Source organism: Bufo bufo, chromosome 1 (genome assembly GCF_905171765.1).
Source record: "Bufo bufo chromosome 1, aBufBuf1.1, whole genome shotgun sequence".
Taxonomy (NCBI): Eukaryota; Metazoa; Chordata; class Amphibia; order Anura; family Bufonidae; genus Bufo; species Bufo bufo.
Genome location: NC_053389.1, coordinates 720,678,398 through 720,693,085, shown reverse-complemented (window position 1 = coordinate 720,693,085; position 14,688 = coordinate 720,678,398).

Below are 14,688 nucleotides of genomic sequence, written 5' to 3'. Positions count from 1 at the left end.
CTGGTTGGAGAGCCCAGGATAGGGGGTAGGAACTTGTACAGGTTTTGTATTGAAGCCCTAGAGTGTCCACTAGGCTTTAAAGTGGTTGTCTCATCTAGACAGCCCCGTCTCCAAAACTAGCTGTCCACATCCTCAGCTGATTGTTGTGGATCTGCCTCCTAAAACTTAAAACTGTTGTAATACCTGTACAGGCCAGGTGTGCCAGAGAGGGAGCCATTCTTTACTAAAGGTTCTTCACCCTTTAAAGGAGTTGTTCATGATATATTGGGTGAAATTGATCAAGACAGGTGCTTTCTGCACCGGTCTTGATGTCCCCTGCACTGTCGGAGGATGCACCACGTTTATGACGAAGTGAAGGGCTCATCATAAATTAGATGCATCCTCCGGCAGTCCTTGCTCCTAAACAGAAATCTACGACAGCTCTGAGCAACCATAGCCAGATTTCTGGCTTCATTTGTCTCTGCTGTTGACTATGCCTCTTTCCCACCCTAGCTATGCCACCACGATTTTGCGACTTTTTAAAGCCCCTTTTCTGGCGCAAGGGAGATAATAAATCTCCCCTTTGTATCTAACAGCAGCAAATGTTTTAAAATCTAAAATAAAAAAATTCAACACTCTCAATCACTAGTCTTAGCAGTCTCCTTTGTATGCACACCACTGAGGCCAGTGACTGGTTGCAGAAGTCATATGTGTAGAATGTAGCTGCATGAAGTAAACAGAGACCAGTGGAGAAAGGGGATTTCTTGCCTTTAGAAAGATCGCCGGGTGATCTCCAGCCCTGTACTGCAGTGTGCCGAATGCTGAGAGATTTCAGGGCCAGGTGTGATTACATCTACACTGTCTGGCCCTGTCCGTCAAAGTGGTGGGGACGTGACCGGCAAAGAAAAGGAGCAGAACCTCTGGGTGCAACGAGGAATAAAAGCAATGCTTTTCCTGCACCTAAGGGCTCATTAGAATAAACTAAAAAGGATTATTTCTCTGAATAGGGGCCATGGATCAAGATGGCACAAAGTATACTGGAATTAGTGGAGAAGCACACATCTATACAGGGAGAAAGTGTCGTTCGGATGGTAGGTTAATAAAAACTAGAAAGCTATTGTGATGTTGAAAAAGAAAACAACACTGACCATAATATGCAGTAAACTATCAGGTAGCACACATGTGATAGCACATATTGCTGTCTTTGCAGGAGAACAAGGCCCATGTGCCACCTAGTGGTGCTTTCTATTTAGTACAGATCAGTGTATTAGGCTCTGTTCAAATTAGCGTTACATAGAAACATATTTCCATAGATAGTATGGTGGAAAAAAATATGTTCATCAGGTTAAACATTGGGAATGGCAACACAGAGAGGCTCAAGCATAGGTCGATTATAATAAGTGAAACACTGATATCAACAGTCAATTCTCTATAGCAGTGATAGTGAACCTTTTGGAGACCGAGTACCCAAACTGCAACCCAAAACCCACATATTTATCACAAAGTGCCAACACAGCAATTTAACCTGAATACCAATACATTATATCTTCCATGTACTTTATCATTTAGCTATAACAGTCTGCCTACATTCAGTGCACTGCCTGTGCCGTTCATAGTGCGCCCTGCGCTGAGACTACTTTCACACTTGCGGTTACATTTTTCAGTATTGCGATCCGTCATAGGGTCTGAATTCCCTGAAAAAAACGCTTCTGTTTTGTCCCCATTCATTGTCAATGGGGACAAAACGTAATTGAACAGAACGGAATGCACAAGAATGCATTCCGTTCTCATACCGGACAGCAAACCGCAGCATGCTGTGGTTTGCTTTCCATCCTCGGATCCGTCATGACCCACAATGCAAGTCAATGGGGATGGATCAGTTTTCTCTGACACAATCTGACACAATAGAAAAAGGATCTGTAGCGCATGGGAGGTTAACGTCCATGGGATCCCTTTAAGATGTTATAAAGTGTTTGTCGTGACGCCAGTTGCATTGCAGAAACGAGGGCACAGGACCCTCTTTAGTGATATGATGGTACGCAGTGTAGGAATGCCAGAGTGGTGTAGGGTGGCCTAAATGTCCCTAATGGTGTTGCACTTGTCACAGTGCTCCTACCTGGATACGCTGGAATCTCAGGCGTTGTCGTGCGAAGCAAATCAAGGGGTAGTTGATGAAAGGGATGAAGAAAGAAATGGAGTCCAGACCTTGTATTGAAGTTGATAACAGCTTTACTTGAATAAACATTCATCAGGAAACAATCTTCCAACTTTGTCTTGGTTACCAGCACTTTACTGAACAAGGCACTCAATACTCTACGACTTGGCCATAGTTGTATATGGAGCGTGGGGGTGTCATGTACCGTAATCCCTCATGATACGCCCGCAAATAGAAGGGTGGCTTCATCCCATATTCCCTTCCTAGCACCAAGGCCTTATAATGCTTTACGCTTTGTCACCTTGATGACTGAACAGGTAGCTACACACAATTTTCCTTAAGGCGGTGCACAAGGCCTTAGGACATAAATAACCTTGGCTAAGCACAAGGCCCTGAAACATATAACAATTAGGAGGATGAGACAAGACAATCGCTCCATACACATAATAGCAGCGGGTTACCCTTCACGGTGTTAGATCTGCTTGTGACCTTTACCACTTGGTTCCCCCTGTGTAGCGATAGGCTATATAACACAAGCTGAGAATAAGAACCATTAGTATTTTAACGTCCTCAGAGGCAGTCTATAATGAGCAACGGCGATGTTAGACGTGCTTGTGACGTATATTAACGTCCTCAGAGGCAGTCCATAATAAGCTAAGCAGTAAAGTGCTGACTATCTGGTTAACTGCATAATTACACCAAAGTCCATACAAAAAGTGCATAAGAGATCACATTGCGGCTCCTGCAAGAGAATACACACAATGGGCAATATACTTGAAACATTGCTGAAAACTTAAAAGGTTAGTGCAAATCACAATAAGGCACATCTTTAATGCAATAGAATAGTGCAATAATGTAATAGAAACACATTAGAGTCACTTTCTTCAGTGCTTGTAGGTAAAGTGCACCAAACGGGAACTTTAAGTACAACCAAGTCCCTTGTAATCCAGGGGAAATTATAATATCATTATCTGTAATCCAAATGAGGTAATAAGGCAATATTTGTAATCCACGGGAAATAGCAAAGTTATTTGTAATTCACATGGGTAGCAATAAAATAGCAGCACAGGTTATGAGAACCTTTAGGCGAAGGGGCTCCCAAATAACCTGAGAAGGGGGGGGAAAGGAAGAATTGGTGCTGTTAAACGCAACTGGGAGGTAGATGATGGTAACTTGGGGGAGTCCTAAATCACATGGCCATCTGGGTGAGAGCTAAAAACAGGGGCAACCTGCAAACATAAAAACAAAGAACACGCCAACAGGCCCTCACCCTTCAGATCCAGTCCACGAAGTGGCTCCCAAATGTTACTGTTCTTTTAAATGATGATCCAAGGAAAACAGCTCTTTAGAAGAAGGGCCTGACGTCCTCCTCGCTGCTGGAGCTGCTGAAGCTCATGAGAGGTCTGTCCTGCCTCTGGTAATCCACTCTGGCTCTAGTGGTGGGGCGTCACTGCCCTCCTGTGGCTGAACTTGGTGTCGGCCGGGTCATGACACTTTTGACAGCAGCTGTCATCTTCTGCTTCACGGAGGTGGCTGCTCCTACCATCCCAAAGGGGTCCAGTATGTCCAGCTGTATACGGGCCGGCAAACAGTCTTCCTCTCTTTGCGGTGAATCTTGCGCTGCCCTCCTCATCTCTGCTTCCACCTTCCACGGCAAGTGATAGTTAACAACGGTTGGGCTGATGGTCACCGACGTGGTAGACATACACGTTTGCGGAGGAAGTGTTGGGGGCGCTGGCAGGTCTGGTATGAGCGTCTCTGGCTCTGGCTGGGGTTTCTCTCAAAAACGGAGCACACCATCGTCTGCCACTTGTAGACAGTGCACTCTGACGGTAGCATTGGGATCGTCTGGTCACTCCTCAGGTGTGGTCAAGGGTACCATGGGCTTTGGCAGACAGACTACCGCCACAGCAAACGGGCCCCATGTAGGAGCTGTGGCGGGCTTAACGTATAGTTCTCGGTAAGTCCTATTGTCCAGACCCCCGCTCGACCGAAAACCATACAACACTTCCGGTCCTCCTCTCAAATACCGGGTCCCAGGGCTGAGGCCGGTCCCATACTCTTTCTGCGCAGTCCTCTATGGCCTTGCAGTATTGCCACATGTTTTGCGCTTGGGCCATGATCTCCTTGGGGACCATGGGGTTAAGTCCCTCGAACGAGCCGTGTCTTCTGGGTGGCAGAGTGGAAGCTCCGACCGCCTCCGCCGCGCCAGCTGGCACGGGGAATGCCCGCAGTACCTGTTGAGAGGGTCGCTGCCACTGCGAGACATAAATTTCCTCGGTTGCTGGCTGCATCTCAGGGTCTTAATCGCCCCATGCCAATATGTTCCTGACTGGAAGATATTGGCCAAGTTCTCAGCTTTTAACATCGGCTTGAGGAATTAGCTAGTATTGTCAGTTGCGTATCATTTTGGTGCATTTTCTGCAGTGATTTGTGTATGTATATATTTTTTCATCTGCACAATGTATCATTTTGTGTAAGATGTCCTTGTGGTGCATGCGGTCCGCCCCGGCATCCTCCATTGTACGCATTTTTTGCTGGACCGCATGGGGAGGAACTGCTCCCCCGGTTATAGACACGCTACAGTGTCTGGATTTGGAGCATTTCCACCGATTTAGGCCACTTTTTTCAGTGAGTTTTTGTCTTTATGTGTATGGAATGTGCCACTTCATTTTGCTGGTAACGTTCTTTTGCACCTGGTAACTTCTGTGTCACATGGTCTGTTGTGGGTGCGGCTCACAGCTTTATCCTACCTCACAGTGCATTGGTGATACCACTATGGAGGTATGTGAGAGTCTGGCTGTGAGTTTGTTTCTAGCACTGTTCAGACCCTGTTCACACACCACGGGCAGTTGAGTGGTAGGACCTCATGCTTGCTGAGACACCGTGATGTGGTGCATGAGGGGCTCCGATATGTTCCTGACTGGAAGATATTGGCAAAGTTCTCAGCTTTTTCAGTGAGTTTTTGTAGGCTAGACTAAACTCTCCTAACTAAACTCCTCCCTCTCTAGAGAGGGCTAGAATGGAAAGAAGGGCTCCATTCTAGGCAAAATAGCTCTGCCATTGATGCCGCCATCTGCTGGTAAACCAGGTACATTACATGTTAACAGTACCCAAATAAGAAATGCAAGTACACAATGTGCAGGACCTGGAAATAAATAAAGGGGATGACATTGAATCAACCATAGGAGATAGTAGAGAGGTGTAAAAGGTGGTAATGCACCTCTGTGGCGTTACAGATCCGTAGTATAATATGTGTCGCCCCCGACACATCCAGTAGTAGGAAGATGGTCATCTGAAAAACACCAATACATACGCCATATACAATCACCTCCAAAAAGAGAGCAAATATAAAATGTTGACTTTGCCAATGTAATGCAAATACATTATAGGCAAATATGTCACATAATACATATCAGTAGTTTGGGTGAATAATGGGCGTTGATATCTTTCAGTGCTTGACGGGGAAATATGGGCGAAGATCATAAGTAAGAGCAATAAAAGAGTCCATGGCAGGCAATAAAGAGTCCTTAGAAGCATTGGCATATATCAAAGTGCAAATATAATATTAATATAAAACTTTTAAGAAATAGTTTAGTGCAATAATCACAGAAAATTTCTTTCTGGGCATTTGGCTCAAAACATTATAAAACATGGTCCATTGCAAAAATCCCTAATCAACCTGAAAAGGGGGTTTAAAAGGGAAAAATGTGCAAAAATAAACAGGCACAACGGTGATGAAGAATATTTGTTGCTCAGTAGGGAATCCTGAAACAGGCACAATGTGGCATTGGATCAAAAGAGTGACTTCAGGAACTTGTCACTAGCCATGGTGAACTGGCAGCAGCTAAACATTGTAGCAACAATGGAAATCCCAAACTGGAAAAGTCATGGCAAATTGGATTAAGTGAGCAGGCCTATTACAAGTAAGGCTAGGTCTACACGACGACATTTGTCACGTGACAATAAGTCGCGCGACAAATAAGGCGCAACATTTGTCGCGCAACATTTTGTTGCACTAATGTCGCGCAACAATTTTTATAATGGCAGTCTATGGTGTCGCACTGCAACATGCAACATGCTGCGACTGCGACGCAACAGTCGCAGAAAAATCCATCTCGTTGGATTTTCTGCGACTTTTGCGTCGCAGTCGCAGCATGTTGCAGTGCGACACCATAGACTGCCATTATAAAAATTGTTGCGCGACATTGGTGCAACAAAATGTTGCGCAACAAATGTCGTCGTGTAGACCTAGCCTTAGTGTCCATTCCTCCATGGTCATCAAAGATGGTGAATCCAGGCTCTGCTTTTAGCTGTGGTCGGTAATTTGGATCAAATAAAGGGTTAACCTTTGTAATGGCATTTGCTGGTAAGTAAATTGGGAAAGGACATACCCATTGCATTGGTTCTTTGGGTTGTGGGGCAGATGCTTTTGGTAGATGGACCCTGCTGGTAGCATAGGATAATTTTCTTGCAGATGCTAAAATCATAGGCTCATCAGGAACAGCTTTTGTGTTTAAAGGTACAGTGTCAATTGGCTCTGATGTAGCAGAGTCCATAGGAGTGCGGTTTTTCTCATGTGACTGCATTTGTTCACACTCACCATGTCGAGTCTGGTCTGCTTGGAGTGCAGCAATGTGGCATAGATCTTCTAGATGTACCTCTAGTCTGGCAATTCTTTCTTGTAGATTTTGGACTTTGGCAGCAGTAGGTTTCATTTTGTCTTGACGCATTTGATATAAGTATGCGCTGAACCGTTTCTGGTTTACAAGGTCTTCCTGTGTTTGAACTTTGCGCGGCAGCTCCGGTGATGGATATGGGCTGATAGGGTGCTCCAAGACTGTAGGTTGCCAGAAAATATTAGGTCCAATAAAGGTGGCTCTCTCTTGGTTGGTGTTATGGATCGGCTTACTAGGAACCTCTGGGATAGTTTCGGATAGTTCATCAGCTTCCTCCCAGTTTTCAGACTTAGGCCGCGGGCGCGTCACAGCAGTGGCGTACAGACCTCTCAGGCCCTCCGCAGGGGTAAATTCAACGGGTTCACCTTCTCGGAGATTGTGCATGTATCCCGGCAAGTAGCTCCGCTTCACCGATCTGCGATTTACGAATAAATCATGGCCAGTGGTAAGATCTTTTATAAAGCCAAACCCACGATCTTTGTCAAAGGTGATGACGGTGCCCGACCTCCGTTCCAGGCGGGGCTGACATTCTCATATATGGTTTTGGCAACTTCTTTTTCGAAGTAGATCTTGGCTTGTGTCGTTTTGCGTACAGCAGCGGCACGTATTTCTTGCATCAAGGTAGGCCATAAGGGATCCGGCCTAGGAAAACCTCCATTCAAATTTAGGCAGGGGCAGGGCGGCCTCTCCGGTCCCGGAGAGTAAGCTGGTGGCTCACCCATTTCACATACTGTGGCTCCGGGCTGTGCATCGGCAGATGCTGGAGTTTCGGTAGTTGTTCCGGTGCCCGTCGCTCTTGGGAGCGCAGTCTCTGACATGCTTGCAGACCGCAGGACATTCAACAACTCTCTCCATTGCTCCGTCAGACTTCCTCTCTGTTCGGGCACGCCCCCTAGGTAATCCAGTATAGGGGAGGCGGTGCACATATTGTAATCCATGCTAATGAGGCTTGGTCTGTGGCGCAGCAGAAATATTTCTACCGTTTACTTTCAAAATGCAGTGGCGCCAAATTTTCCCGCTTTCAGAGGGGGAGTGTCTTTAGTTTTTTACCGCCAAGCTGCTCAGTGATGGTGCAGCAAACAATTACAAGTCCTTCGGCGGCCATTTTAGATGCATTTGCACCGCCCTAAGGTGGAAGTTGAGGAGGAGGCTTCAGACCCCCTACATAACTGTGTTGGTGGTGGTACTAGTGGCACCCATAACCATGGTATTGGAGGCAGCGACAGTGGCAGTCAGGGCAAATGCAAAGCAGGAGAGGCCAAAAAACCTACCATTATATCCCACAGCGGCAAGGAGGGTGAGGATTCTGATGACGATTGTGTGCTGGATAGGACCTGGGAGCCCTATCGGGTGCTTAGGAGGAGGCAACATTAGAGAAGATGGGTGGTGGCGGCAGCAATAAAAAGCAAAGGCCCCGGACCTCTCAAAGATCAGCTAAAGCCACATATTTTTCGGGATCTAGTGATGCCACTGATGTTGTAGTTGGGTTAAGCCCAAAATGTGCCAGCACTAAGCCGTGCTCGGCTGCCTCTAGCTCTGCTGGAGTATCTCCTATGTGGCAGTTTTTCTTCACGCTGCCGGAAGAAAGGAGAATTTCCATGTGCAAGAACAAAATAACAAGAGGGCAGGCAAACACAAATGTAGGGACCACAGCTCTATTGAATCACATGAAGAGCAAGCAAAGGTGGCAGCCAGTTTCCGAAACAGGTGTTCCCAAATTCTCACGGTCCCCCTTGCGGCAGCCAGGCCGCATCCATGGGCAGTATAATATCTTTCACACTGTCATCATCCCTTTCTGTTTCTCACGCTAAGATTCTTCCTCCTCCTCTGCTCCATCGTCAGCCATTGATTATGGCATGCGTGGCCAGGAAACAACTTTACATGCCCAGCAATCCGCTGGTGAGCAAGTTTAATTTGTGAGATGGGGAAACAGCTCTCACTGTCTGAACACTGTTTGTGTAAAATCAAGTTAAATGATCTGGACTGACATTCTGCTGTTTGGCCACAAGATGCCGCTGTTTCCTAAACACAGCTAACAGACTGCATATTTTCCATATTCATGAGAGGTGGAGTTACAAAGCCTGAAGAAGAAAAGGAGCAGCCATCTTAGGCTACTTTCACACTAGTGTTAATATTTTCCGGTATTGAGATCCGTCATAGGGTCTCCATAATGGAAAAAAAAAACACGCTTCCGTTTTGTCCCCATTCATTGTCAATAGGGACAAAACGTAGCTGAACAGAACGGAATGCTTCAAAATGCATTCCATTCCATTCTCATTCCTTCCTGTGATGCGGAGCAAGACAGATCCGTCATGACCCACAATGCAAGTCAATGGGGATGTATCCGTTTTCTCAGACACAATCGGACACAATAGAAAACGGATCTTGCAATGGAGTTCATGACGGATCCGTCTTGGCTATGTTAAAGATAATACAACTGGATCCGTTCATAACGGATGCAGATGGTTGTATTATCAGTAACAGAAGCGTTTTTGCTGAACCCTGCCAGATCCAGCAAAAACGCCAGGGTGAAAGTAGCCTTAGAGGAAGCTGAGACTAAGGAACTGTGTGAGCAGAGGATCCATCGGCATCCAGGTGTGGGAGCGTACCTCAGTAACCAGAGCTGCAGCTATGTGAAGCTGATCATGTCCAGAGGAACGAGGATTGCTTCCAGGAATGCTGATGACAGCTGAGGAGCAAAGCAACATACACTGTGGTACAGCATGCTTGTTGGAGAGGCATTTATTCGGTTCACAGTCACCAGCTCATGCAGAGAAGACCCGGGTCGGTCAGATCGTGCATGCACCTCACCACAGTGTTGGCGCCTAGAGACTGAGACCAGGCCTGTAGTTAGTTAGGGTTTCTGTTTGTGTCAGTATCACAGCAGTGATACTGTTCATTGCAATAACTCCACAATTTAAAGTGACATTTCACACTGGAGAGCTGATAAACTTCCCCAAAAAGACTGCGAGTTAACCGTTCCTGGGAATACTTTGCTGGCCAAAGTTTATATATCCAAAGGGGACATACCTCGACAAAGGGGCTCCATGCTACAGCCAGATATGAGATCAGCCTGGACCTATGCTGTAGAGGTCCATCAAAGGGAGACCCCGACAGTGGAGTGGAACGGTCGAATGATCATGGCCCGGATGGGGGTGGACTGCAAGACCCTGACTCCAGGACAACAGAAGTTTCTGGAAGACACCCTTTGGGAATTTCAGGAGGCGTTCTTGAGATATAATGAGGATTTCGGGTGTGCTGCCGCCATCGAGCACGAAATCCCCACCAGCGATGCTGCGCCGATCAGGGAACGTTACCGGAAAATCCTGCCCAAAATGTACCAGGAGGTGAAGGACATGGTGGCCAGCATGTTGGAAAATTGGGTGATCCAGGAGAGTCAATGTCTTTGGGCTGCTCCAGTAGTCTTGGTGTCGAAGAAAGATGGGAGTCTCCGATTCTGCGTGGATTATTGGAAGCTGAATGTCCAGACCATCTGGGATGCCTACAGCTTCCACGGATTGAGGAGTCGTTGCAAAGTTCTTCTTGACTTTTGACCTGGCCAGTGGGTATTGGCAGGTACCGGTGGCAAAGAAGGACAAAGCGAAGACGGCCTTCATCCTACCTATGGGACTTAAGATCAAGCCCAAGAAGTGCCAACTGTTTCGACAGCAGATAGAGTATTTGGGACATTTGGTCACCCGGGAGGGGGTAAAGTCGTCCCCCAGCATGGTGAAGTACAACCAGAAGTGGCCCCAGCCACGTACACTACGAGAGGTGCCGGCATTCGTGGAACTGGCTCGCTACTACATAGGTTTATACCTAAATTTGCTCATTTGGTGGGCCCGTCAAATGAGTTATCAAGGGGCACTGTGGGGGGCCCAAAGAATCGTCCCATATAGTGGGGACCCCGGCAACAAGAAGCCTTTGAAGCAGTTAAGGAGGCGCTGACCAGTGCTCCGATTCTGGCTTATGCACGATTCGACACCCAATTCCTGCTGTACACTGACGGAAGTCTGCATGGTCTGGGAGGCGTGTTATCCCAAGTCCAGGATGGATGTGAGAGAGTTATAGCCTATGGCAGCCGGTCTCTGAGGGAGTCAGAGCGCAACCCTGACAACTATAACTCCTTTAAATTGGAACTACTGGCGCTGGTGTGGGCCATGACCGAAAGGTGCAGAGGTGACCGTAATGACGGACAACAACCCGTTAGCCCATCTGGATAATGCCAAGCTCGGTGTGCTTGAGCAGAGGGGGATGGCTCGCCTTTCTAAGTGCCAATACCGCATCAAGTTCTGGTCAGGGAGGGAGAATGGCAACGCTGATGCACTCTCCCGAGTCCCTGTAGAGTTATCAACTCAGAGTGCCGATGAGGAGCTAGAGTACACTGAAAGTCCTGACCTTGGTCGATTGCCCATGTTCCAGGACGTGGCACATTCAAGTGGGGTGGCGTCTGGGATGCCAGTGGTGCTGGGAAAGACGTTGGCTGATTGGGAGAGGATCCAGAATGGCTGCCTGGACCTGTGAAAAGTGAAAGAATGGGTCCGGACCAAGATCTGGCCTCGGCCAGAAAAGCGGGCCCGACTGCCTCCAGAGGACCATAAGTTGTTGAGGCAGTGGGATAAGCTGACTGTTGCCCAGGGTCTCCTGTGTCAGACCATATACTTGCAATTAGAGCTGCAGTACCGGCAACAGATTGTCATCCCCATGTTATTGGGACCAGAGGCTGCCTGGGAAGCCCATGAGGGGGGTACCTATTTCGTGAGCGACAAATAGTTAAAATGGCTCCAAGGGCTGGTATACCGTCCAGATTTGGCAGACATGGTGGCCGAGGAATGTCTTAAGTGTCTACCCTGCGAGCTGAGTAAGAGTACTGAACAGCGGGCTCCTGCCCAGGCCATCTGGACCTCCGTGCCCCTAGAGCTCCTTATGATTGATTATGTACAGATTGGGTACTCTACCTCGGGACACTCGTACTGTCTACTCATGACAGATCATTTCACAAAGTATGCTGTGGCTGTACCCACCAGAGACCAGACAACAGAGTCGGCCGCTGAAGCGGTCTGCAAACACTTTATACAGGTGTTAGGGTGTCCATGGAGGATACATTCGCACCAGATGGCATGTTTTCAGGGTACTCTAATGAATGAGCTGTACCAACTGTATGGGATCAAACGTTCCCGCACCACCCCATATCACCCCAGGGGAACGGGACGTGCGAGCGAATCAACCGCACCTTGCTCCAGATGATGTGGACTCTGGAGGACTGCCAAAAGGCTCGGTGACCTAAGTACCTACCTGAACTGATCGAGAAAGGCCACTGCATGGGTGTAAGAGCATCGTCGCTGTCTGAGAGCAATCCACAAGGTTGTGGGGGAGTGCCTGAGACAAGTGGTACACCCTAACCCAAGACCAGTGCAGAGGGATGAGCATGCCCTGGATGATCGAGTGATGGTCGAAGTTGGATGGGCAGTGGGAGTTGGTCCCATACACTGTGAAGAGGAGGGTAGACTCTGCCATCCTGGTCTATAAGGTAGAGCCAATAGGGACTGAGGGGCCCTCATGAAACTTGCACCGTAACATGTTGAGGCGTTATGATTTTGATGAGCCTTGTGCATTGAGGAGATGCCTCCTCCTGCTCCGAGTACAGAGGAAATCCCTTTAGAGGAGGAGGAGGAGGAGGAATGGTGGGTTGTCCCTGCCCCGGTACCCACAGAGGCTCCGGCCATGGCAAGTTTGCCACACAGGGAAAGTGTTGAGCAGTCAGCAGCTCCTCCCCCATTAGATATGCCTGATTTCCCCAGTGCTTCTGAGCCTATGACTCTGCGAAGGTCAACCAGGCTCAATGCTGGTGTGTCCCCACATAGCTATGCCCAGGATGAGTTTTTATGGGGAGGGTTGCTGAGGATGACAACCCCAGGGGCGGATTAAGTGCATGATAGACCCGGGGTTGTCTACCGAACTTGGGCCTCTCCCTCCATTTTATTTACATTTTTTGTTTTGTATGAAGAGGCTGCGGTGCTTTGTGAGCACCACAGTCTCTTCCTAGGCCATATGACAACTCCAGACTTAAAAAAATAACCCAAATTACACCAAATTGGCTCCTAATCTCAAAAATTTGATCGCCAAATTTAAAATACATATAATTATAATAAAAAAGACTTGGAGGAGAATACAGCACCACATACCTCTTACATCCAGGGACATCTCCTGTCATGTAGATCTTTTCTTTCTTCTTCTCCTCCGTTTGACCCAGACCGCTATGACAAATTCTTTCAGCCACATCTCGTCTTTGCAGAGTTTGTTACACAAACAGGTTAGATTTCTAAATTTTTCCATCAACCTCCCCATCCTGGTTTCCCCTGAAAATTTCATCTTGCTGCCATCCCCAATACTGTGCCCGTGGTGCTCCCCAATGCCCCAGGTACTATACTGCTGAAAAAATAGTGACCCCGCCACAGTATGTGGGCATTCGGGCTGGCGTTGGGCCCCCCAGCGATGCTGGGCTCGGGGCTGCTGACCTAAACGCCCCTATTGTAATCTGCCATTGCATGTGAGATGGGGAAACAGCTCTCATTGTCTGAACACTATGTAAATCAAGTTAAATGATCTGGACTGACATTCTGCTGTTTGGCCACAAGATGTTGCTGTTTCCTAAACACAGCTAACGAAGAAGCTGAAGAAGAAAGGGAGCAACCATCTTAGAGGAACCTGAGACTGAGGAACTGTGTGAACAGAGGATCCGTCGGCATCCAGGTGTGGGAGCATACTTCAGTGACCAGAGCTGCAGCTATGTGAAGCTGATCATGTCCAAGACCCTGATCCTGTCCAGAGAAACGAGGATTGCTTCCAGGAATGCTGATCAGAGCTGATGAGCAAAGCAACATACACTGCGGTACCGCATGCTTGTTGGAGAGGCATTTGTTCGGTTCACAGTCACCAGCGGATGCAGAGCAGACCCGGGTCGGTAAAATCTGGTATATGTAAATACATATTCATACATATACCAGATTTTATTACCTATTTTATTTACGTTTTTATTGCCTTTTGCTGAATTAAACTGCTAGTATACAATCCAGGAGGTGGTTGTGCCTGTTCATTCTTTTACTTAACTTATGTATTGTATTACATGTAATGTGCCTGGTTGTCCAGCAGGTGGCAGTGTACCTAGTAAAAATAGATGTTTAGATAGAATGGAACTTACCATTTAGTTCTACCCCTTTTTAGGCAGAAGTGGGCTAGTCCTGCTTCCTACCATGGGAAAGGTTGCAGGAAGCTATGATGAGTCGATAGTGGGAATTGAGAGTTGGAAGGAGATGAGACAACATGGTGCAGTGAGGGGGAGCCCCGCCCCCACCTGCAGCAGGAGCCCTGGAAAGCAGCTTTTAAAGCACTCTGACATCTTGTAGTTCATGGACTGAGTATTGCGAGGTGGTCAACGTAAAAGGCACCCCACTCAAAGTTACCAGAACTGTCAAAGTCCTGTAAACAGCCTGGAACCATTGATTAGCACAGCAGAGAGATATTAAAATTTACCTGCCAGTCTACCCCAAAACCTGCTGGAGCCAGAGCCAGATCAAATATTGTCTCGATGCAAGTTTATTCAAGTAAACCTGTTGAACTTTACCAAGTCTTTACCAAGTCCGGAGCGTGATTCCCGCAATGGACTCGCTCGTGTGAAACAGCCCTTAATGGCATACTATATAATAAGCACCACCTGACACAGTCCATGGGGGAAGGATGGCACACTATATAAAAGGTAGTGGGCACAGTTCATCAGGTAAGGCTAGGTGCACACTTCCAATCAGATTCCAGTATTCTGTTCTAGAGTAGCCAGGGCAGGTAGTGAGAGAGGCTAGAGATGGGTAGTGGGATGGG